We start from the raw sequence: 25,327 nt of genomic DNA, 5'->3' as shown, positions 1-25,327 counted from the left end.
TGTCAGTCCATTGTGAAGTGCTAAGGTTTCATGGTGGCTCTGCTGATGTGCTACTCAAAACACAGCCAGAGTCTGAAATGGACTGTAAGATATGTGCACCCATAAACCAACAATTGACTGTTTATTGGTCTGCAAATGGAGGCATCACTAAAAAGGTGGACGAAACACAATATGTAGGAGGCTTGGATTGGAGAAGCACATTTCTGCTAATACAAAACACCATCGGGCAGATTTATAAGCCCCTTGCGCTGCCAGTACATCACTTTTTGTGATGCACTGGCAGTGCAGTACAGTGCCCCATATATACAAGGACAGGAAAAGCCACCCTGCATGGCTTTTCCTGTCCTTGTAAATACGACTGTTGGACTTGGCCCTTCTGGCAGGTTCACCCCTGAACTTTTTGCTTTTATTGGTGACCTAGTGGTAGTGATTTTTGGTTTCTGCGCACTTTACCTGTGTCCCAGAGTAAAGTGCGTGCGCACTCTGAGTGCATGTGGTGAGATAATCCTGCCCTCCCATAGGAATGCATGGGGAAAGTATGTGTCCCTGGTAGTTCCTGATGCGTGGGGTGTGCAGGCTCGAGTTTGGTATGTGCGGACTCATGTGATCGAATGCTTCGCAATGATATATAATGCGTGATTATGTCATGTGCGGAAGTGCCACTTCTAGGAGTTGGCATATTAGTGTAAAATGTGTCTGGCGTGTGATTGGCTGGAGCTGGCTGGTGAGCCTGGCTCCAGGAGTCTGGGTGGGTCTACCCCAGTGGTGAGTGTGAGATTAGCATGCTGATGGATGGGGAGGAGTGCACCTTAGACCTGAATAGGGCAGGGCTTTCCCCACACAATGCTGGCTCCGCCCCCTGTGGTGCGACTGATTACCCTAGCCCTGCCAGTGAATAGAGTGAGGGACTGAGCACATCAAGGGTGCTCCCCAACCAGCTGTGACTGGTTTTCCCCCTCACCCTGAACCAAGAACAAAGGGTTTTACAGTATAAGAAGGGGCTGTGTCCCCTTACATGTTGTTCTCTTCCAGGATTCTGCCTGAGGGGGCTGCTGCTGTTGCTGGGCCAGAGGACCGCCACTTGGACTACCTCCCTGCCTGGAGGCCCAGTGAGCTGGCTCTGGGCCCAGCCTTGCCCCCCTCCTGCCTAGCTGCATGCAGGGGAGAACTTTGCTGGACTTTCGTTATTCTCCCCTAAGCGCTGGGAGCGCTTCATTTGCATCTCTAAGCACCTGGAAGCGCTGGACTGGCCTTTAGCGCTGAGAGCGCTTTCACTTTGTCCCGTAGCGCTGGGAGCGCGTTATTTCTGAAAGCCGGTGCCCACACGGCATTTGCCCCGGCTTTGCCGATCCTGAAGTCCCCTGGCAGGTGCCCACCCTGCCAGGGACATTGCCGTGGCCGTTGGCGGGTGCCCACCCCTCTTAATTAATTATTTCTATAGCGGGTGCCCACCCCGCTTATGTCCGCCTATTTCTACTTGAACACGAAGGCGGGAGCCCACCCCGCGCTTCGGAGAAAGCAGAGGAAGAATCACCGCCGCCGGCCCGGGAACCTTGCAGGAACTGTCTCCTTGTGACCGCCTATGTCCGAGACCTGCCGCGCTGGGATTGGCCCCCAGCGTTGCATGTTACCAGGCAACAGGAGACTCGCCCAAACTAAGCCGCGCTGCATCTCCACGCAGTCCCCGACGTCTTCCCCCCCACTCTGCAGCCGAAGACGACAGAGCGCCCGAGGGCTGGGGAGCGTGACTGGGGAAGGAAGCTGCCTCCCGGAGACCTACAGTCCCCGCCGTACCTGGAAGGTAACCGGCTCGGGTCTTGAACCGGAGCCGGCGAAGAGGAAAGAAGAGAGCGAGTCAGCGCGACGCTGCTGCCCCGCCGAAGTCCCGCTGCCACCGGAGACATCGGAGCAGCACGTGGGATGCCCCGGTGAGTGTGGGGGCAGACCGGGCACATGTGGAGTGCCCACAAAGCACAGTGGTGACTGTGCCTATGTCCTTCAGCGGCCCCGCAGGAGAGCGGGCTGCTGCAACTTGAGGCCACAATTGTTGGTGAGAGCCCTGAAAGGCTCCAACGAAGGGGGCTTTTCTTCAGTCAGAGACCCGAGTGGGACTCCAACCTGTTGAGGGGCTCTATTTTCCCAGAGCCCAGAGAGGCTCCAACGACAGGGGCCTAATTGTTCACAGAGCCCCGTGAGGTTCTGACGTGGTGCCTAGGTGGTTCCAGAGCCTGTGAGGCTCCAACGTTTGGGCATAGTTACTTCCAGAGCCTAGGTGGCTAACGTGCTGCATATTTTTGTTTTGAAAGACACAGTGGTGCCCCGGCTCATTGCCCACAGCTGCCCAGCACTTAGTGGGCAGCTGCAACGTTTAGGTTGAGCCTTGTGCGCCCTGGCTTGCGCAGCCTGCGCAGTCACGCCCTGACTTTGTGGACGAACGGCGTTTGAGCCCCTGAAAGGTCAGGTTGGCCTGGGGACAGTTTTGCTATGTCGTGCCCTCACCTAGGGTACCTGTTGATGTTTACATATGTACTTTTGCGACTGCGCAATGCCTTCATGCTATACTGATTGCTAGCTGTACCTATGCGTAGGGGAGGGTTTTTCCTAGGATAGGTTGTGCTGATGTGTTCATGGTGCCCTGCGTAATATTCTCCTAAGGTGGTTAGGGTTGCGTAGGTGGTACTTACCTGTTACCAGTGGTTACTGGTTGTGCGCTACATGTTCTATTTTGTGCTACAGTAATTTTATATGCTAAGTTCTAAAAGTGCTAATTCCTGACAGTGGTCCATGTGGCCCTGTCCCCTGTACATATAATCCGTTTTAAAATTCTGCCCAGTGCCAGTTGGCACAGTGTAAATTGTGTGAATATTATCTAATGTGTTTTGGTATAATACAAAGGCTATTTTTATATATAACCTTGTGTGGAGTTTCCTTTGTGGTGGGCCTTGGGTGTTGTTGCTGGGTGCGCGCGCAAACGCTTTACACATCGCCTCCAGGATAAGCCTGACTGCTCGTGCCAAGCTACCAAGGGGGTGAGCAGGGGTTATCTTTGGCGTGTAACTCCCCAGCCCTGACTAGAGTGGTGGTTTCTGCCTGGCTTTGGCGCAAGCCCTAGCCAACCAGAAATTGCCATTTCTAACAACGACCCCTTTACACACAGCACTTTGCGTGAAAGGGCGTTCCAAGGGTGTCGCTGCGCGTGTTTCCGGGCAACACCCATGGAACAAGACACATTTCCAGATTTAAGGAGGATTCGTAAACCTGGAAATGTGCCAGTATGCTATGCCACCCTAGGGGTGGAGAAACGAGGCGAAATGAGGAGAAATGTTTTCATTTCTCCTCGTTTTTTCCCTCTTTCAATGCGTGCTGAATTCTACAGCACGCATTGAAAGAGGAAAATGCCTGTAGTGATTGTTTTTGTGCAGGAAGGTGCCCCTTCCTGCACAAAAACAATCTCCCCATGACTCAGGCATCTTGCACCATGATGCAAGGTTGCCTGCGCTGGAGCATGGCAGCAGTTTGTGCTCCAGCACAGGGGACAGCATAGGAATGCGACATATCCTTGTAAATATGTTGCATACCTGTGCTCTTAAACTGCCGCAGCTTGGCACATGCAAAGGGCTTGTTGTGCCAGGCTGCGGCACCTTCTTGGAAATATGCTCCCATATGCAGTTTTGCTGATATTTGGACTAGTCTAGGACTCTTGAAAATACCTTTTTACTGACTAAAGAGTCAATTAATACCTATCACCTGTGAGTCATGAGAAGTGCTTTTATTTAAGTTAAAAATAATTACTAGCTTGGAACCTTGTGTGGTCGTTTGGTAGCCTGCCAGACCAAACCTTGAGGAAACATGGGGTGCTTTAAATGAAGCTAGTTTCTATGCTGTAGGAAAGGAAACGAGGGACATGCCAGAAGATTTCTGAACATAAGGAAAGCCATTCATATACAGGCTGAGAACAAAGAACTCATTCATTAGTCCCAGGTTTTCAACTTTACCTAAGATCATACAGAAATGCATTTTCCTTTTTTTATGATCCAAAAATGATGCAGGCCAGAAATATAATTATATACTGAAACAAGTTCACACTAAGCAGACATAATGATAAACCTAAATATAAAATAATGCATTTTCGTGATCTTAATGTGCCCACTTTCAAAAGGACTTATGTAATGCATCATTTAACATGAACGATCCAGCTGACTTTACTAGATTACATTATATCTATGAAACTAAAAAGGAATTTGTTATGCATTTTTCATGTTTGATGATGGACACACATTGTTAAATTATGGCAAAACAGAGATGTCACTGTTGCCCAAAACCCACTCAGTTAATACTTTCCACTGCTCTAGCTAAACATAACAAATAAGTGAACAAATATATTAAAAGTATGCATAATGAAAAGAGGAATCACTTAATTTACACATTGTAAGAATAAAATGTGTCTGTTGAGATGGAAGTATTCCCTGATTGGTATATGGGCAAGTGTACCCACACTGAGTCCCCAATTGTCCGGTATTTCTACTATTTATTTTAGCCCTGGCATCACACTATGTGTGCAGAGCTGTTGACAACTCACACCTGTTTGTGCTTCTTTTGTGGGTGCTCCAGGGAGGTGACTGCTCCAGTGCTGCCTGATGTGTGTCTTGAAGCTTCAGGTGAACAGCATTTGAGAGGTCACTTATAAGGAGAACCATCCCAAATTGGTTCTATGGTTCAAACAGTGGATACACCTTAGCAGTCTAGAAGTTGTGTATAAAAGTGGGGCTCAAATCACCCCACTTGATTCCAGTTCCAAATGTATTATACCTAAAAAAGGGAGTGCTCAACAGAGAACTCACAGAACTGCTGTGCAACAGAGCTGATGTCTTGCTGGCAGCCAGACTCCCATAGGTCAATGGACATCAATTGAAGTCTGGACAAACTACTGGAGATGCTGTGGACCTGCCCTGCCACAAGTATAAGCTATCCTGCCTACAGAGAGAGAGAAGATATCTGCCTGGCCCTGAAGAAAGAGAGAATATCCAAGAGTGGGCCAGTGCACCCCGCTAGACTGTAGGACATCCCCGAAGAGCATACTACTAGAGAGAGAGAACTACAGAGGGCCTTAGTCCCTGTTCCCCCTACCTCTTTTTCTTTCTTGTCAGTTCCTAGCAGAAATGGTTGCACTGTGTTTCCCAGCTACACAGCTGGGCTGCAACTGTGTGACTGCTGTGGGGCCAGTCAGGGCTTCAACTACATATTTGATTTTACAACTGCCTGTTTGTGTGAGGCCCAGACGAGGACTCCAATTGCATTGTTGACAGCCCAGCTGACTGAGGCAACTGCTCAATTGACTATGGCTCACCTTGTGTGCCCAAAAGGCTAGCTTCAAAGGGGAAGCCTCCTTTTAAAGGAAAATGGTGGACACACATGAGAAGGGCTGCTCAATTGTTCTGGTAGAGAGGCTGGCATCATGGACAGAGAGGAAAATACAGCAGCTAAACCAGTTTACCCGTGGGTGTGTAGTCCTCAAGTAGCAACACCTCTAGGGTGGGCTACCAAGTTCCACACACTGAGAGAAAGGTTCTGCTGTCTTGGGAGTGGGCAGAATAGTGCACTCTTGTACAGCTAGATGCAACACAATGCAGAAAGTAATTATCCCCAAGAGCAAGTTGTGAGCATGAAAGTAGCACCCCTGGCACGTAAAAATCAGATCACAATTATACTTGAGAGATGACCAAAGAAGGACTACCTTGGTATTCCCTGGAACTGGTAAATAGAGGCTACACCAATGACTGGAGTGTGTTGTGTAGTTCCTAATAATAAATAGGATCTGCGTGTTTAAACAACATAAACTAAGGGATTGGTGTCTAGACTGATTTCGGACACCCATGCAGGATATGGCGGCCTACAGACCAGCTAGCTCAGAGACTAGTTTCTGGCAACCTCTGAATATGACAACTCTAAAAAACCCTCAGGGATTGTGGAAACAGTACAGTACCTTTGGCTCAGTCACTCGTGCTCACTTCATTTCAGAGAAATGCACAGAATAAACCATGGGTAAGTTTTCAATAGGTATTTATTGAACCAGCGTCATTCTAGTGTAAAACATGTTTGCTGCAACAATCATTAGGCAGAAACATAGGTAAAAGATTACAAGTACCAACAGAGAAAATAACAGATAGAGTTCTACCATGATGCTACAACAGTGAATATATGCAGGCATATATAAAACAGTACTCTAAGTGTACTCTGAAGATGCTAACACTACCTAAGTGTACCTAGCATGTATTTGGGTGTAAAAGCCAAGAATCCCCTAGGAAAGAACCAACCCCATTCCCTGACGGGAGAGAATGAAGGATCCCGTCTTGGTCTCGAGTTGGACACACCGTAAGGGATGTCAGACCATTACGTGCTGGAACTGAGGGCAGGACCTCAGTGTCTCATGTCAGCGTGGATTTTTGTCTCGTGCAGGACCTCAGTGTCTCATATCAGCGTGAATGTTTTTATCCTCTGGTTGCCCAGTGAAGATGTTGTTCTTTTATACCCAAAAGATGCCCTTAGGTGTGTAATGGTACTGTGGGTCTGTGGTTCAAGGATGACATTAGTGGTCACTTTTGTACAGAGTTATTATACAGAAGATGGTAATCCTGCTGTGCATTGCTTGGGCAGGGGATTAGGATGTGATACTATCAATCCTCATGCATAATAAATGAGGCTAGCTTAGAAGAAAACCGCACAACATTTATTCGGCATATAACTAGGTAAAAGGTCAGTGCCAGAACCGTTATGTAGGCCAAGGTAGGAAAAATGTAGGTAAAGGGTTGTACAAAAACCTAGGCCTATATTGGAGTACATTGGGGCTCATAACACCTGCTGCTCCTGGGCTAACAGACAGCAGACTGTGTCTGTGGTGCCCTGAAGAGTTGAGCTCAAAGAGACAATTGTCTCACTTACTGTTTCATCTCCAGCACCACAAAAAAATTTGCCTTGTCTAATTTCATAGGCATAATCACTTCTTTGCCACTTCCTGTCAAAGCGCAGCCTGTAAGACCTAACGCTGGCCAATAAGAGTTGCATCCGAGTCTGATTCACCTGCAGGAGTCATTAGAGTGCAGTTTGGTCTCCCACAATGGATACTATTCTCAGTTAAAGGTAACCACTGGTTCCTCTGTGACCAGAGACCAGTAGGCCAGTGGCAACTGGTTTTTGCCTGGACTTCTCCTAGACTGTTTGGATATTGACCTCTGAGGATAAAGTCACCCCACCATGTTTATGGACCAAGGGTATGAATCAAGAATTCTCCCCTCAGGGGGCGTGGCTTTTGAGCCGAGGGAAATGGCCGCCATCCGTGAGAGCTCCGTGGAGGAGTAGGGCGCCGGAATCCCTCCAGGCTTCTTTTTCCACTATTGAGACCCAGGAAGCGCATCCTTATGGGTCGGAATCTCTCCTCCATCATTATCGACGTTTGCGGGCATCTGGGGTGAGGGCAAACAATGTTTTTTGATCTTTTTTCACCGCTCGCGGCTCGATGGGGAGCCATGGCTGCCATTTTGTTTTTTCTTGCGCTCTCCTCTTTTCCTGCCTGCCTTCCAGGAACTTTCTCCTCACAGAATAATGCTTTTAAATTGAGCATTTGTTGCTATTTTTTCACAGATTGTCTTACTTCTGCCCAACCATTTGAGTATTTATGCTCCTGAACTGATTTTATTGTTTTAGTCTCTGCAGTTATATTTTTAACTAATTTTTCTGCAGCTGTGGATACCATTTTAAGTCATTGTGCTTTCAATACATATAGTTTGTTTTCACATACTTTTGATGGAGTTGCCCTGTACCAAGCACAGTGGTATTCAACAAGCTAATTGTGCATCATTAGAAGACCATAATCCCTTCAGCGTCCTGCAAGAGGATATGGAGGAGGCAGTTAATGATTCTGCTGGATCAAGAGGCTCGATACCTAACACACCTCGTTCAAGTTATAAGCCAGGATCTAAAATACCCTCCGCATCCAATTTGTCATCAGGCAAACGAATAAAGACTAATCCACCTTCTCCTACAAATTTTTCTTCCTCAATCTCCATGGAACTTCTACTTGAAGAAATCCATTCTTTCAAGCCGTACATTGAAGAAGCAAACTCCCGCCTTCAAAGCCTTGAGGAAACTGGTCGTACACTGAGCAAAAGTAGAGGAACTTGAAAAACAAGTTGACTCTGTTCAAACTATCATGGATCAAGTTCCTTGTATGCACAGAGAGATACAACAGCTTAAACAACAAGTAGAAAATTTGTAAAATCGCAACAGGTGTAATAACCTACGCATTTATGGTCTTGGTGAAGGTCTCGAAGATTCTGACCCATTGTTTTTTTTTCAAACCTTCTTACCCACACGTCTTAGTTTTCCTGACACACCTCCATTGAACATTCAACGAGCTCATTGCCTGGGCAGAGCCCTCATTTTTCCTCTTCTTCAGCCTCTTCCACAAAACCTAGCGGAGTCCTCTTGTACTTTTTAGAATACACAGACTTGCTCAAAGTCCTTCACGCTGCCAAACAAAAAGGGAAAATCTCTTAGAATGGTTCTAACCTTTTCTTTGCTCAAGGCTATAAAAAGGCTACTGCGGATCATCGGAAAAACTTCCTTGATATGAGACCTGCCCCTCGTAACCTGAATGGCTCATTTCATCCTTGTCTGTTCAACGTGACTTATAACAACAAAACAACAAACTATGAAGACCCTGCACTTCTTCAGCATTTCTTGAACACCTGCAGAGATGAGTCCATGGACATTCCTTGGCCATAAACATTTTGATTACTTAAAAATTGTTTGTTAATAGTTTTCTCATCCCCATTCCTGATGTTTTTCATTCTGTCATCCTTTGTTAACATTTTCTTTTTCTCATTAGATGCGGTTTTGTGGTCCTTTGCTTTATGTCTTCTTCGTTAGTCCTGGAGGATATTCCCCGTGCCGTTTCTCCTCCCGGAGTCCTTCGTCCGGTGTGCTGCCTTCCCTATGTGGTTTCACCCTCCCCGTTCTCATTGTCTTCATGTGGTATGTCTTTTTGTTATATCTGAATTGTTTTGTCTTTTCGTTCTGTCCTATGTTTTCCCTCTTTCCTTACTTTCACTATTCTTATCTTTCTTCTTGTTCATACTTAGGCTATCTGGTTTTAGGTTTAAATCTATTATAACTGATAAAACCCCACCGAAAGGAAAATAGCCATCACTAGTGTAAACATATAAACACTGAAAAAACACCTTCACAACCACAAACTAAGTGCCAATCAAACAAAGGAAAAGATGAGTGAAAGAATAATTTGTATTTCTTCCTGAAGAGGCCAATATAGTGTAACTTTGTAATACAAGGCAGCAGCAAGAAATACTGGGCTAATATTATTCTGCTTGGGTTTTGTTTTTAGGGATGTCACTAAAATATTGCTTCTTCTTCCTTCTGCTTTTTTCAGTTTTGTAATCTTTGGTCCAAAGATGCATTGTTTAGAAGCATGTTTTAGGTCTTATTTATTTATTTTATAAACTGTAGCGAATCGGGAAATATCAAATTCATATTTGCTATTTTGGCTACAATTGATTTCACTGATAGGTAAAATGGCTGGATGGAACGCAATGTCAATTGGAATGCTGCTGCAAAAAGTTCCTACCAAGTTCAATAAAGATTGGAGTGATATTATTTGTATTTGCAGTAATTTACCTATGTATACGAAAAAGGTGAATTATGACCTACCAAAATCAATAACTGAGCTGAAGTGCTTCCCTGTAAGATATCCTTGTCACTTGCTAGATGGTATGCTGAAAGCATCTTTACAATCTTCACAGTTAATGAAGAATGATTTTGGCTTTGTAGTCCATTCTGGTGCCCTGTTTCATTATGCCCAGGAACTAAAATGCTAATATTTTTTATTTTGTGCTTTGTGTGCCAAAGTCATCCTAACTGCATCATTTAGCCGGTGGTTCTCAGTCCTAGAGGTTGTAAATACCATATATAATCCATCTGGCAACTGCTTACAGAATCTTTGCTTAGTGATGATGCCAAAGACAAGAAATGTGATGATCTTTGGTCACATATTGATAGTGATGTAAAAAGTACAGTCTACTGCATGCTTAAGTTTTTACAGGAAAACATTACTGATGTAGTGGATATAATCAAAATACTACAGTCTGAAAACGCCCTTGTCTACCAAGGGGCCGATTCCGATCTCGGTCGGAAGGGCACCGAAACGGGTTCGGCCAGAAAAACTACGAGCTGTACGCGTGTTTTCCAGCCGACTCGTACAGCTGTACGAGCGAGCAAGTACGATGCGAGCTACATGAAATTCACCGACCGAGTCGTTTCTGGGTCCGAACCGCTCCATACGTCCTGGTCGGAAGCTAACCGTGGCGTGCAATGGATGCGATTTACAACCGAGCCAGTACGATGCACGCGTCGGACAGCCTGTGCGAGCCGGAGTGTCCGGCTTGCAAAAGCTCCCGGAGTCGGACTTTGGGGGGTGGCGTCGGACCCCCTGACACCCGCAGCCCTACGACTCAGAAACAGGGGGAGACCTATGGGTCTCCCCAACACAAGCATGTACGGTGCGGATGGCACTGACGTGTACCCACTGTAGGGGGCGCACTTGTTCAAGACGTACCCATTCAGTCAATGGGAGCCCATGTGCACGTCGTACGAGCAGCTCCCATTGACTTCTATGGAGTCGGACCGAACCGAGTCCGACAGCATAAGTGCGCATCGTACTCGCTCGGTCGGACTTTAGGGGTCCAGCTCGGTCGGAAAACACTCCAGATCCGACTCGGTCGGAGTGCTTTCCGACCCAGATCGGAATCGGCCCCCAAGTGTTCAGCGTAATTGGTGTAGATGTGAAACATCTCCTTGAGAGTGGGCTGGGCAACACTTTTAGAGACTTTGGCACTGCAACATGCTCCATGTTAGAATTCTTGCCAACTGGTAAACAAAGAAATGTTGAGAAGCAATTTAGGAAATTTTATTTTACAGTCTATGGGAAATGGCTTGCAATGATGCATAGAAATGTCCCTTCACCAACCATGGCATTTGAAGTTATTGAAGCCTCACTGAGGTACTCTGCACAAGTTCTGGATCCCTTCTGATTTTTCTCCAGACTTTGAAAAGAACTGCTTCATTTTTGACCGCTTCAATAACTGAGGGCATATGTGCCCAATTTTAGGCATATGTTGCAGAACATGTCCTAGAGAATCACAATAGTTAGGTGCTCCAGTATTGCCATGGAAAGCTATGTCATTTGCCAAGCAAATTGTGTACTGGCTGTTTAGGTGTTGCCCATCTCAACTGCCAATGTTGAAAGGGCCTTTACACAGATAAACGTTTACATATGAAGGAAAGAGCGAGTGCACATGACAAAAGGCTCACTAAAGAAGTATTGTATGGTGAACTAAAATAAGTTTGATTTGTAAAAATGTATTTGGACCGCAGATACCCTGTACACATGCTGTCTATACACATGCGCTACCATTCTATAAACACCGGAAAAACAATGTTTCTGTTGTTTTTAATGGCGCGAAAAATGTGCAATCAAGAAGAGGCACTGTTCCGTAGTGAGTATTGTAGAGAGGCAACCTACACTACAAACGATGGAAGGTAAGACAGAGAAAGATACTAGGTCAGGGACTTGGTGATTGGGGTGGGGAGAGACACAAATTGTCTCTTGTTGCCCTCACACATCCCGAAGGATGTCATGCTTCATCGTCGGGCGGTTGCTCCTCGTCGGGCCGGCAGTGCAATGCCCTACAGGACCCCCGAAGGGTCTCTTTAGCGGAGATCTTTAGAGAACTGCCGATGGGTGCATGTGGGTGTGTGGATATAAGTCCTCTGTGAGAGGTGAGGGTAGTGCGTGCAGTGTAAGTTAAAATTACCTAAGGGTTTCCAAAGAAGAAGATTATTTTAATAAAGAGGTACCCTTGGTAGACTAAAAAACCCGTAGGTTAAGAGTTACCAATAGAAACGCAATGTGTCCGGGTAACTATGCTATGGTCGACATGTTTCACGCCTGAAGTGGTCTGGAGGATCCTTGGCGTTTCATCAGGACCGGGGGTGAGGTTGATGTGAAGTGAGTGCACAAACGTATTAGTGTGAGTGGGGTACCATTAGCCCTCTCACAGATCCAAAGGGGGGTGAGTGAAGTAGCCTCCTACACTATTTGTGAGTGGCGGCTAAGACTCTCAAATTAGTTGTGCCCCCTTGGTCAAGACCTAGAAAAAGTAGGGTAAAAGAAAAGACAAGAAAAGAAAAGGGTTTAAAAACAAACACACAGCTCATCGAAATTCTTGTAGAGAGCTTGTGCATTGGCCTCCTGGTAGGGAACCAAGAGACGATTGGTCCAAGCAAAAAGTGAGGCATGAAAGTTAAGAGGTCAGTTCAGGTTCCTCTATGGATGGTGTGGCCTGTGTCAACAAATGCCAGGGGCTCAAGCGGGAGGGCGCCATCGGACTCAGCTCAAGATGTCAGCGTGAGTTCGGTTGGCATCCCAAACCGTGTCCCCCCGGCCGATGCCAGGACGACAGGTCAACAACAGGTATGGCGGATACAGGTGTTGAAAGAACAGCGACAGGAGAGGGCGTGCCATAAGCCCCAAACTCCCCCCTGTCGCAATATAGCGACCCATGTGGGGGGGGGGTTGTTTGGAGAAACACAAACCTCTCACATCCCCGTAATAAGCCGGTCATGCAATGTGAAATGAGGCATGTCTCGGTGGGAGCGCTGCGTTTGTGCTTACCTAGCAGAGGAGCAGAAATTACTCCATGAGCTTAGCAGCGTTGGGTGCCCACACCTTCTTGGGCTGCGGGTGTTCGGCAAATGTCAGCACAATGATGCGGCCCGTAGGTGGGGTGGGGAGGAAGCAGAGGCGTATGCAAAGCACAGCGTTAGCGGTATAGCATACAACATCACAGAGTGGAGACTTACTTCCGTAATGGCTGATTCAACGAAATCAGGAGGTACTCACGGTTAGCTCGGGTGTCGGCACTAGAAACCTACCCCGTCCAGATGTCAGCTTGTAGGTGGTGTGAAGAGGGGATCTGGCCGGTATTTTAAGTGTAGAATAGGGGGTGTGTGGGGAGGTTCCTGTTTCCGGTAGAGCGTGTCATGCTTCGTCATCGTGGAGTTGAGTACGCATGCGTGTAGCCAGCCCCGTTGGAGTGCTCATGCACGCATGCGTGTAGTATATTGGGATGGTAGTGCACATGCGCATCAAAATCAGGTGTGAACTTAGGTCGGGCGGAAGTAATACAATACGGTGATGCACTCAATTCATAAATGGAAATGTGAAAGATGCCCAAATGCGATTGTATAGAGCAAGTATAGAGCGAGTCCCTCCTCTGCTGATGTGTGGTGAGAGGACAAGTAGAGTCCAATGCGTGCTTAGTAACAGACGAGCATGCGCGATAATGGACCAAAGGTCTTGACCTAACTCGCTCTATCTGGTGTGCCCATAAGTCTCCGCGAAAAATGTGCAACCACTGATAACCACTCATTTTTTGAGGTATTGAAAACACTGAAAAAACCCCACCAGAATTTACCAAAAATAGAAACTGAAAACAGGAAAGCCTATTCATTCTCTATGACATCTCTCCTATCATTCCCATTGCCCTATTTTCAACCCTGTTTCTGCACTTCTATCTTTATTCCTCTATCCTTCCTCTCTCTCTTAGTAGTGTATTTGAGGTTTTCACTGTTTGCATAATGATTGTTCATGTACATTTTATTGGTTATATTTAGAGTAATTACATGGAATGTTAAAGGAGTAAATAACCCTATAAACGGGTATTAACTCATTTAGCCAAATTAAAAACAGACATTGCATTGATTCAAGAAACTCATTTGTCTGAAACTGAGGCGTCTAAATTGAAAAGATGTTGGGTAGGCAATGTTTTTTCCTCCCCAGCTCTAGGCAAGAAAGAGAGTTTCTATTCTCTGCCACAAGAAATATCGGATTTCAGTTATTCACCAAGAATCAGACTCAGATGGGCGCTGGGTAATTATTAAACTACTCATTAATCAGATACCTATAGTTCTTTTTAAAGTATATGCACCGATTAATGTTGATAATGTATTTTGGACCCATATCTCTGAAAAACTTCTTTTATTTGATGAGCATTATATTATTTTTGGTGGAGATTGTAATCAAGTTCTTGACCCTGTTTTAGACAGACATTCCTCAGTTAAATTTGTCAACACTAAGATGCACCCACAATTCACTTCCGCCATACACCGCAAGTCTCTAGTTGACATTTGGAGGCTTTGCAACCCAGATCCTCGAGAATATAGTTTCTATTCCCCTCCACATCAATCACAATCACAAATTGATTACCTCTTTTTCAGTAAGTCCCTATCCCAGCAGGTTCTCCACGCAGCAATTGGCTCTATTTTAATATCAGATCTTGCCCCAGTTTATGTTGATTTTGATTTGATCCATTTTACTCCTCATGCTGGTAGATGGCGCTTTAATAATACATTATTATCCGATCCTAAATTTTCAGACCAATTCAGCACTTTTGTTTCTGAGTTCTTTTCTTTTAATTCTACTCCAAATTCGGTTCGGTAGGAATGCTTTCCGAATCGGATAGTAATCAGCCCCTATGTGTGCACTTTGTCATGAATTCAAGTAGTTATTTTTAACAGTTAGATTTTTGCCATTTCTTTGTTGCCTACCCAACATTGCATAATATTATCTCTCGCCTAACACGGCCAGCGACGGAACCTTCCCTTTTCTTACAAGTCAGGCGCCCCTAAGGTAGGCCCAAGGTACCCCTATGGGCAGGGTGCATTGTATGTGAAAGGCAGGACATGCCAGGATGTGTGTGGCGTGTCCTGATAGTGAATACAGCCAAATTCGCTCTTCACTTTTGCAAGGTCACCCCTTCCCCAGGGAATGAGGTAAAAGAATGAAGTTTAGTATGCCTGAACTTGGAATCTAAAGATGCAGCTTTTAGCGAAGGTGCCCTTTTCATTCTGAGTTCATAAAGGCCACTTTTAGAAAGTGGGTATTATTTTGCTCTGTCATCCTGTGTGCCTCTGCTGAAATGTGAATTGCCTGTCTGGGTTTTGGATGACGGAAGGCTGGGGAGCGGGTGTCCAGATAGTCTAGGCAGGTCAGGAAAGGGCTGAATAGACCTGGGCTGCGATGGGGGAAGAGGGAAGAGATTTCCTTGCACCTCAAAGGGCCCGGTCTGCCTCTGACAAAGCCGTCTTCACGTCCTGCCTGGAAATCACACCAGAGAAGGACGAACTGGTTCTGGCCCGGCACAGACACCCTCTGCCTGAAAGATGGATGGATTTTTGTGTACAAATACTGGGGGCCAGGCCCCTGAACTTTAGAACTTATCTGGATCAAGAAGACTGACAAGAAGGAGAGCCGGAGGAGCTGCGATAAGGAACGACTGCTTTGCTGGGTGCTTTGCTGGGCTGACCTGCAGTGGCTGCTTCAATTTTGAGAAGTGAAAGGCCTGGATTGGACTTTCTGTGACCTGAAGTCTCAGGAACAGCAAAAACTTCAAGTTCTTTGACCCTCAGCACTGGAGACTGCATGTTTTGTGCTGCAACCCGAAGAACACCAACTCGATGATGTCCACGATGACCCCGCTGACTCAGCATGAATCAGCACACATGGAGGTGACAAAATGGCATTTTAGGATTGTATATGTGCAGGAAGGGACAACTTGGTGCAAGGGTGCCTGCTTTGACGCTTCACTGCGTGTAGCGCGAGCACAGGGGGGAAACGCAAGGCTGCACCAGGATCCTTGTGAATAAGTTGCAGCCTTGCAATCCAGAAGTGGCGGAGTGAGGCGTTAAGCCATGACGGCTAATGCCTCACTCCACAACTTCCTTGCAAATATGCCCCTCAGTGTACTGTACATTTCATACAACCAGGGGCTCTTAAGGTGTTTTATATGATCTGGTGTTCTCAACAGGGAGCAATTACAGGCACACTCTGGTTTAAAGTTCACACCCTTGTACTGTGGGTCCCCAGGGTAGAATAACCCTCTCCCAAACGACCCCACCGCGGAGGAGATGTAAACCTGCCTACGTTTCTGCAGTTAATAAGAATGAGAAGAACCCTTTCCCTCCCTACTACAGGAAAGGTGCACAACTGTCCGAGTTAACGCCTACTCCATAATGCCTGTGAAGAGCCGGTTAAAAGGAGGGATGTGCAGGTTGCTTCATAGAAGGTGGATTCAAGTACCCTGAATGCTTAGAGTCATTCTAAAACTCATCTCTAAAAATAGTGATCTCTCTACAACAGGATCTGCAACTTTCTACATGCTTTAAATATGAGAGTCCGACCGGGGTGACGCTATTGTCGGGGCAGCATTTGCAGGGGCACAGGGGCACATCTTCCTAACCAGGGGCCTTTTTCCATGCTTGCATTAGGGCCCATGGCACCCTTGCTGGTTCAGTGTCTGCTGCCCCCACTACACTCTCTTGGCCTCTCAGGGTCTCATTCCACACCAGGGCTCAAGTCAGGTGCACAAAGAGCAATTTCAGGAAGTGCAAATTCGTGTTTGAAATTAACAAAATGTGGATTTAAATGCACTAATGAGTTCACTCACATGTAAAAGGACACTGCACTGGTGTCATTGTAGGCAGGAATCAATCTTCTCACAGAGGAATGTTGTGTGCCTTGGTGGTAGGAATGTCATGAACAGTTGGTGAGCACCAGCAAATCGGTGAGTGCGTTGGTACCTCAAAAACTTTCAAAGGCCATTCTCATCACTGATACGACTGGGATTTTCTGCTCAAAAGGGAACGACCAAAGTTCCATTTACAGTGAGCTTACGGAGGGCAGGCTCCCAAAATTGGTTGTGGTGTTAGATAATGGATTTCTTCAAGAGAAGAAATATTTTCACTTTGTGAATAAAAAGTTACTGTGTGCAAATGCAATGATCATTCAGCATTCCATTGACATCTTCCAGGGCCCAGCATCTTAGGTAGAATGACCACGTCATCTGACATTGCTGTAAGGTAGGGGCCAGATCAGTGGATCAGCACAAGATCGCTGTAGAAGGATACCGCAGACAGGTCTACCCCCTTCTAGGGAACACATGATGGCTGACACTTGTGGTTAACTTGAGTTAGTTGTTTCTCGTTCTGGACACCGGCATTTAATTGTCAAAACTGACACTTATTGCCTAATTTAGAAATGAGAACAATTACAGTTGTTCACAAATTCAGTATGCATTAAACTGGCTAATGGCTGCTGTCTAAGCCATTCGTGTAGCTTTGGAGGCCTACAATAGATTGAATTGTGACACTTGTAGGAGTGTAATGGGTAGTAGTTGAGCAGTTGAGTAGTTACTGTCATTGGCAGTGCTGGTAGGGAAAAGGGCGGTGCAAGCTAGAGTGGCCTCCTGACAAGGGCCTTGGTACTAATGTTATTTTTTATGAATTAAGCACTGGAGCCCGACACTAAAGCCCCACAAAAACATCAGCCCAGTAATGCAGGCCCAGAACATAAATGTAAACAGAACCAAATGCCACGCAGAAGACAAGGGGTGCCCGCAGCACATGGGGCCAGATGTACAATTCGATTTTGCGTCTCAAAAATTGGGATTTTTAGAAACTCACAATTTATTAGTCGCAAAATTAAATGTACTAATGTGTCTCAGACACATTAGTGATTCCCAACAGGGTCACAAATGACCATTCTCAACTATATTCATGAGGCGGGTTGCAATTTGCAACCCATTGGGAATGGACAATGACACCGAGATGATGGCTTGCAGGGGCCAGCAGACCACCATGTCTATGTTCCCTTTTAAATAAATAAACCTAATTTTTTTTAAATGCATCCCGTTTTGAAAACGGAATACATTCCAAAAAGAAAAAGAAAACATTTCTGTTTCACTTTGTAAGAGTAGGCTGTTCCTGTATCAGGTCTTAGAATAGAAAAGCAACCCCCTACTTAATAGCGACTGCCAAACATTATTTTGCAAATTGGTAATAGGTTAGTGACTCACAAAATCGGGATAGTACATGCCAGAAGCCGTTTTAGCAGTTGCAAGCAGCCTGATTCTCCTCCATTTGTGACCGCTAAAAGCAGTCATACATCAGGCCCAGGGTGCAGTAGTGGAAGTGAAGATGCGCAGGGAAATCGGCAGGATTAGAGTAGGAAAAAAGAAAACAGCCAGTGCAGGTGGTGCTAATGCATTGCCCGTATTGTGGGCAGTGCTTAATTTGAGCTGGTGCTTTCATGTGCTCAGCACCGGCACTTAATTGGTTTCTGGTGCTCAGCACCGGCACCTAAATGTCAACACCAAACTTAGAACTGTCTACCACATGGTGGCGCTCCTCATCTAATTTAGAGATGAGCAGAACAAGGGTTGTTTAAGAATACGATATCAATAAATAATGCTAATGCCTAACTCCTCAGCCATTCCTATAGCTTTGGGGACCTGGAATAATCTGAACTGTTGTATTTACATGCAAGAGAGATGGTTAGTAGTTGTTTGGCAGCGATAACAAGGGCAGTGGGTGGTGCAAGCTGCAGTGGCCTCCTGGTCAGAGCCCTAGCACTTAATATTTTACAAATTAAGCACTGATCGTGGGGGAGGATTTACCATTAAGCTGTGAGGAGGAAGGCTTGAGCCTAGAGTAATGCAGGTGGCCTTTAAAAAAACATGCTATTTTCATGTGTTTTGAGCAATTGGAACAGTCACAAAACATCTGCAGCGAAAGGGAGCCGCCATAGAGTACTCTGGTGGGAGGGTGAGGTTAACAAAGGGCAGCCCTGGAACAAAGCCCCCCCCCACCCCTGGATGACAGATTTGTTGCAGATCCAGGACCGTGAACAGAGAGCTGTGAGCACTGCATTGTGCCTCGGTGTGTGGGTGACCTTTCAGGAGTTACAGCAGTCCAGGGCGGGGCATGTTTGTCAAGAGCTCGGCAATGTAATCTTACAAGGGTTTCCTTTATCCGTGCATAGCCAAAGTTTACACAGATATCGAAGAATTCTGAATGTTATGTTATGTTAGGAAATCTTATATAGCGCACGGTTACCCTGAGGTGTCCTGGCAATTGCTGCAGTCCTCCCGACTTAAATAGGTTGCTGCCAAAGTGGTGTTCAGAACAACCATGTTTCCAAAGCCTTCCTAAAGACAAATAAATCATTAACATTTCTCAGATAGAAAGGGAGCTCGTTCCAAGCCTTAGCTTAGGAATCAGTCCATATAGTCTTTCTAACAGAGAGACACTTCTACAGATACATGGATAGAATGTTGGAAACAAGTATAAAATAAAAAGCTCACATTTGCACAGAATCCATCGGAAAAATACATTTCACTGATGGCTTCTCTCTTAAAATGGGAAATCTATTAATAATCAGAACTAACTTTCTGCTACAAGCTGCATCATGCTGGGCACTGTGTGGTTTATATTTAATATCATACAAGGACTTATGTTATTTGGTTGGTTTTAAATATGTAATAAACAACAGAATGAGCGATATATAAATATCACACTCCGGTTTAAGAACGGAAGTCATGCTGGGTATGCCTATGAGGATACTAATTTCAAGAGTGCTGTGCAGATCTGGAGCCCGAGCATGAACAGGTGCGCTGCGCCAGCCCAGAGCACGCGGCCCTTTTGAGGTGTCCAAAGTCAAAACATTTCATTGAGTTTAAGTATGATCTGTGGATAGCACAAGTCAAAAGCATCTCACTCTTTGCGACTTGCACTGTCTAAAGACACCTCCAAAAGAGGCGCCAGTCTCTGTCCTGAGCCAAGGCAGCTCTTCATGATACACTATTCAATCAGATCCTGCTGTTCCAGTGCATGGCACTCACCATGCAGGCTCTGTCCTGAGCCAGGGCAGCTCTTCATGATACACTATTCAATCAGATCCTGCTGTTCCAGTGCATGGCACTCACCGTGCAGGCTCTGTCCTGAGCCAGGGCAGCTCTTCATGATACACTATTCAATCAGATCCTGCTGTTCCAGTGAATGGGACTCACCGTGCAGGCTCTGCCCAGAGCCAGGGCAGCTCTTCATGATACACTATTCAATCAGATCCTGCTGTTCCAGTGCATGGGACTCATCATGCAGGCTCTGTCCTGAGCCAGGGCAGCTCTTCATGATACACTATTTAATCAGACCTGCTGTTCCAGTGCATGGCACTCACCGTGCAGGCTCTGTCCTGAGCCAGGGCAGCTCTTCATGATACACTATTCAATCAGATCCTGCTGTTCCAGGGCATTGGACTCACCGTGCAGTCAATCATTCTGGAACTTATGTTCTTTCTCATTCCTACTCCTGAACATTGCTTCATATATTTGACCTTTTCCAACCTCCCCACCAGAACACTCTGGGGTCTTTCCAAACTCGGTCCTCAACTGCAAAAACCTAAAAAAAAAACCTGTATTGGAATTTGTTCCAGAGTTTGGATGGACTTCTGGTAATATGAAAAAAAATTTTTTTGCCGGAAACGGATCAACTTCCTGAACCCTGGCTGCAATTCAAGGGAAGGCTGCAGTCTCCGTCACTTGATCTGGAAAACTAGGGTTGAAATGGAGTGGCCATGCTTCTTTGTCCTTGAGAATGTAAACTCTTTTTCTGGAATTCTGAAAAATACCTTCATTCACTGGATCTCCACAGGTGAACTGAATTTCAATTCAGATCGAAACAATCTTTTTCTGACATATTTCTAATGGCCATTACAATAGTTTAGGTTTGAATATGCGTTTATTGGCATTTTGAAGTCATTATCATCTTCTAGTCGATCAGAAAGATCAACAGATAAACTAACAAGTAACAATAATAACCTTCTAAATTCCCTCCCTTTCCACCCCAACCCTCTCTCATCAGATCCTCCCCCCACCGTCTCCTACCGTCCATCTACTTTTTCCATTTGCATTGCGATCATCCACCAACTCATTCCTTAATCTTGGGCAGAACAAGGGGGTGTTTCATCATCGGACTGCATTTGAAGAGCGGAAGAGTAGTCATCCAGATTAGTATGACCTAAATTGTGCTAACATTCACAGTAGCTTCAGACAGGAGAGTTCCTTACAGTCCTAAAGTGGCAACCTCACAGTTTGTAGAAGTCTTTTTCTTCTCACTGTACAGTTTGTTTCCATTTTTGAATCCATGATAAACTCCTATCTATGCATGGTCAGAGGGTGTCAGCTGTTCTCACCACAACCCAAGGATAGTTTGCTTAGCTGCCAAGGGTGTCATATAGAGGGTAAATATATGGAGCAGGACACCCGAGCAAGGACCCTTTGCGGAATCTAGCTAGGTCTGACCCAGTAGTTTGCGAAACTGTAATTATTATAAATATATTCAATTAAATTACAATTATTAACTATTTTTCTTAGGTTTAAATAAAAACATAAGTTTCACTTACAGTAAAAAAAAAGTATTATGTATTAATGTGATGTAATTATATTTCAATATAAAATAAATGTCATGTTAATTTTTAAATGAATGCCGTTATTTAAATAAGCCAAAGAAAAAACATATTTTTAATTCAATAATGTTTAATATAAAATCTTAGATTTTTAACTATATTAAAAAAAATTATTTTGTTTTATTACATTTTTTTAAAATCCAATGGGGTTTTATTTTAATTCCCTACCTCCATTATTTTCTATGGAAGGGAGATGTACAACCAGCTGTTGGCCATATGTTGTACTTGTATTAACTAATCTCTGAGCTGGAGTTCATTTACTGCTACTTTGGGTCTGTTTTAGCTGTGATAACTTTGGAAGCGAAGTGTATGAATTGCAATTGGATTTCTCTTTGTTGGGAGGCTGCATGTCCCTCTGTAAACCCCTCCCGTTTAGTGATAAGTATGCCCCTTTTTCTAACCTGTCCCGCTGACCCTCCCACATTTGCTATTAGGTAGTAAAATTCCATGTGTGAAGATCTTCCCATAGAAAAGATAGGAGAGGTGGAGTTTATGAATAGGATTTTTAAGAACATCCTAAGCGTGCTACAAAGTGCAGTTTGTGACTAGGCCCCATCTACTTGGCACCAGAGCTATAATAGCAGCTCAATGTGCCCTAGGCAATGGTGCTTTTTTGCATTAATTGCTGGCTCAAACTTTGTCATATTTTCTCCAACCCTTACTTGATGATTCTGGTGCTGTGAGGACACTTAAAGAGCCTTTCATTCAGCAACCTTTGGCTGTAATGTCCTCCGACCGATGTGACAGGCACAAGGTTGGTTTAAAACATGTTTGCAGAATGCAGAATTTCCTTTATTCTCCTCCTGCCTGAGAAATAATATACAGAATCAAGGGTAGATCCGGAAGATGAAAGCCTTATTGTTGCCTATCTATCAGTAGTGCAGCAGGTGTAATGGTGCCAAAATTCAGGAGTTTGAGTGGCCTTCTTCAGCATAAAAAATAAAAATATTGCAGTTTTATATAGAGCAAACTCTACCCAAGGGGATTGGAGTGCTTTGCTTGAGTAACAGGTTAAAATTATTTTTCTCATTTTAGGCACACCATATTAAATGATTTGCCCAGAATTAGAGGGTTTTGAGCAGATGCCAAGACTCAAACCTGGTTCCCCAGTTCCAAAGGCAGCAGCTTTGACTGTTAGGCCATATATTCTCCCATATGGTCGTATTACACTTCCCAATTAGGAGTAGGGAATGAGGCTCATGACACTCTTGCTAATTTGATGAATCCGCAAAAATCCTCTAATTTTTGCAGAAAGTTAGGCTAGTGTGCTGGCCTCCCTCACATGATCACAAAATCATCAAGGGCTTCAGAGCAGACATTCTTAACAGTGATCTTCATTGTTCTTGATATGAGATGCAGGGTTTCTAGTTTGAGGTTGTAGACAAAGCAGTCTATCGGCTGCTTAGTACTTTGTAACCTAGTGCAACCTAATGATGTACATTTAAAAATTGTCATTATTGACCTCCAAATGCCAGTCTGTTTCTCATAAATTAGGAGAGTCTACAAGAATTGGTCATTGCTGCTGTCATCTCTAGCACTGTCTCACAAACATGCTTTCTAGCTGGTATGCATACAGCTGTGCACTGTAGTTCAAAGATATCTACAGGATGTCCAACATTGAGTTTCTGCCGGAAGTGTATCTTTAAAGTGCAAAAACTAAGCTAAGACATAGGGCCTTATTTAGATCTCGGTAGACGGGTTACTCCGTCACAACGGTGACGGATATCCCGTCTGCTGAAATACAAATCACATAGAATAAAATGGGATTTATATTTTGGTGGCCGGGATATCCATCACTGTTGTGACAGAGTAACCCATCTGCCGAGATCTAAATCAGACCCATAGTTTTAAACTTTCCAAAATTTGGTCAGTGTATCACTCATGCAAAGGTTCAAGTATTTGCAGGAATACAAACATATCTCTAAGTTAATGCAAGTACCCTTAGAGATGTTATTTTTTGGTGCAAAGCCTCATCTTTAAATGTTAGTAAAGGTCTTTGCATTGAAAACCATGATTAATTGCATGGACTCATCCAACACTTCAGAAAAAGCATGTGTACAGTATCGGTCTTGATACTGGTAAATTCAAACAGTCATCCTTAGCATGTACACCTCAGATGGGAAGCCATAATCCGAGGCGTAAACGCTAAGTGGTCAGATGAGTGATTCACCACAATAGGACCATGCAGGATCACATTGAACCACTCAAATGTTGACGGAACTTACCAGATAAGTGTCTACAGTCCGGATGACTGAACAGATGGCTATCTTCTGAGATAGGAAATCCCTCAGGAATTTGTGAATACAACGAAACTCATGTTGACTGAACTGAAATGATTCAAGATAATAAATCACTCATAACTGTCAAGATTGAAAAGCAATGGTTGAAGCCTGATTACAATAAATGGGGCTTATTTACCAGCCCCTTGTGTCACCGGTCCTTCACTTTAAAATTAAAAAAAATGACATACCAGTGGCGCAAGGGGCTTGTAAATAAGCCCCATTGTGCCTGTGCTTTTGTGTGTACTTAAGCCTGTGTAAACGCTCAGTAGGGTGTTAGTTTGCTTTTAAATTCTTCCTGTTACCATGGTTTTGAGACTGACTGCATCTGAGGTAGAGGACAAAGCCCAAGACTCTGGCAGTGAACTTTCTGTCCAAGAGGACTCATCTGATGATGAAGCCACTACCAGTGCAGAGGAAGTGTCTATTTTAGAGGAGGACACTGATACCTGGATGTTGCAGCAAGAGGAATCTGGATTGCAGAATAAGGCCGAGAAGTTTCTTGTTTGTACGGGACCGCCGCATGTCTGGCAACCGGTCTCAACACTGGGGGGATGGCAGGCGGGCTGAAGTCCACCAGCATCCTAATCACCCCCTTAGTTCTTTTTTTTCTTATGGTTTTATGTATGACCTCAATAATTGATGTTAAGTGACAGAATGCTACAACCTTAAGGTGCAATGTCTCCTATAAACATTACCTTAGAGAGTTCAATTTCAGTATTACTCATATTGTAATGAGTTGATTCTTCCTTGAAGTACAGAATCATTTAAAGATTATTCAGCAGAAAACTCTTGTGGCATTAGTGTTTCTCTTATCACCAAGTGCTGAGCTCTGGGTTTCCCCAAACATGGTTCAACCTGTGCTGACTGCCTTTAGTAGTGTGGAGTCAATACTGTAAACCTTTTGCCGATACATTTCTTTCAGTTATTTATGGAAGATATATTTTTGGATGAGATTGTTTACCAGACTAATTTCTATGCAGAACATTGTTTGATGGACAACAGTGCCAGACTTAAGTCACACTCTAGAGCTAGCTGGTGAACTCCCACAAATCTTGATGATTTGAGGAAGTTCTGAAGTTTAACTTTTTGATGGGATTGATAAGGAGCCGTCGCTGTCTTCATATTGGTCTACTAGCTTCTTGATGGCAACTGCTATATTTCCCACAACCATGAGTCTTGATCGGTTCTTTCCTGTGCTTAGGGTGCTGCATTTTGTTGATAATGCTTCAGCTTTCCTATGAGATAACTCTGATTGTGACCATCTCTTCAAGCTTTAGCTTGTCCTGGGTTATTTTGTAGTTTTTTTCAGTGATTTAAATTCCAGGGAAATAAATAGCTTTGGATTGGTCTTTGGTCCTGTTTCAGGACTGTTTGTTTTTTAGTCAGTACATTCCTAGCAAAAGGGCATGTAATGGTATTAGGATGTGTAGACTGTCTGAGAGTAGTACTGGATATGTCTTTAATTTCAGGGGGTACACTGATATGTATTGTTCTATTGACCACATGGCTGTCCGTCCACTTTTGGAGTCGGTGACAAAATTCTGTGGAAAGTTCATAGAGGACTTTTTAACAAAGGTCACCATTTATATGTAGATAACTTCTACACTGATGTGTAATT

This window comes from Triturus cristatus, chromosome 7 (genome assembly GCF_964204655.1).
Source record: "Triturus cristatus chromosome 7, aTriCri1.1, whole genome shotgun sequence".
NCBI classification, from domain to species: Eukaryota; Metazoa; Chordata; class Amphibia; order Caudata; family Salamandridae; genus Triturus; species Triturus cristatus.
The sequence above is the reverse complement of the archived record's forward strand: the minus strand, read 5'-3'. Positions refer to the sequence as shown.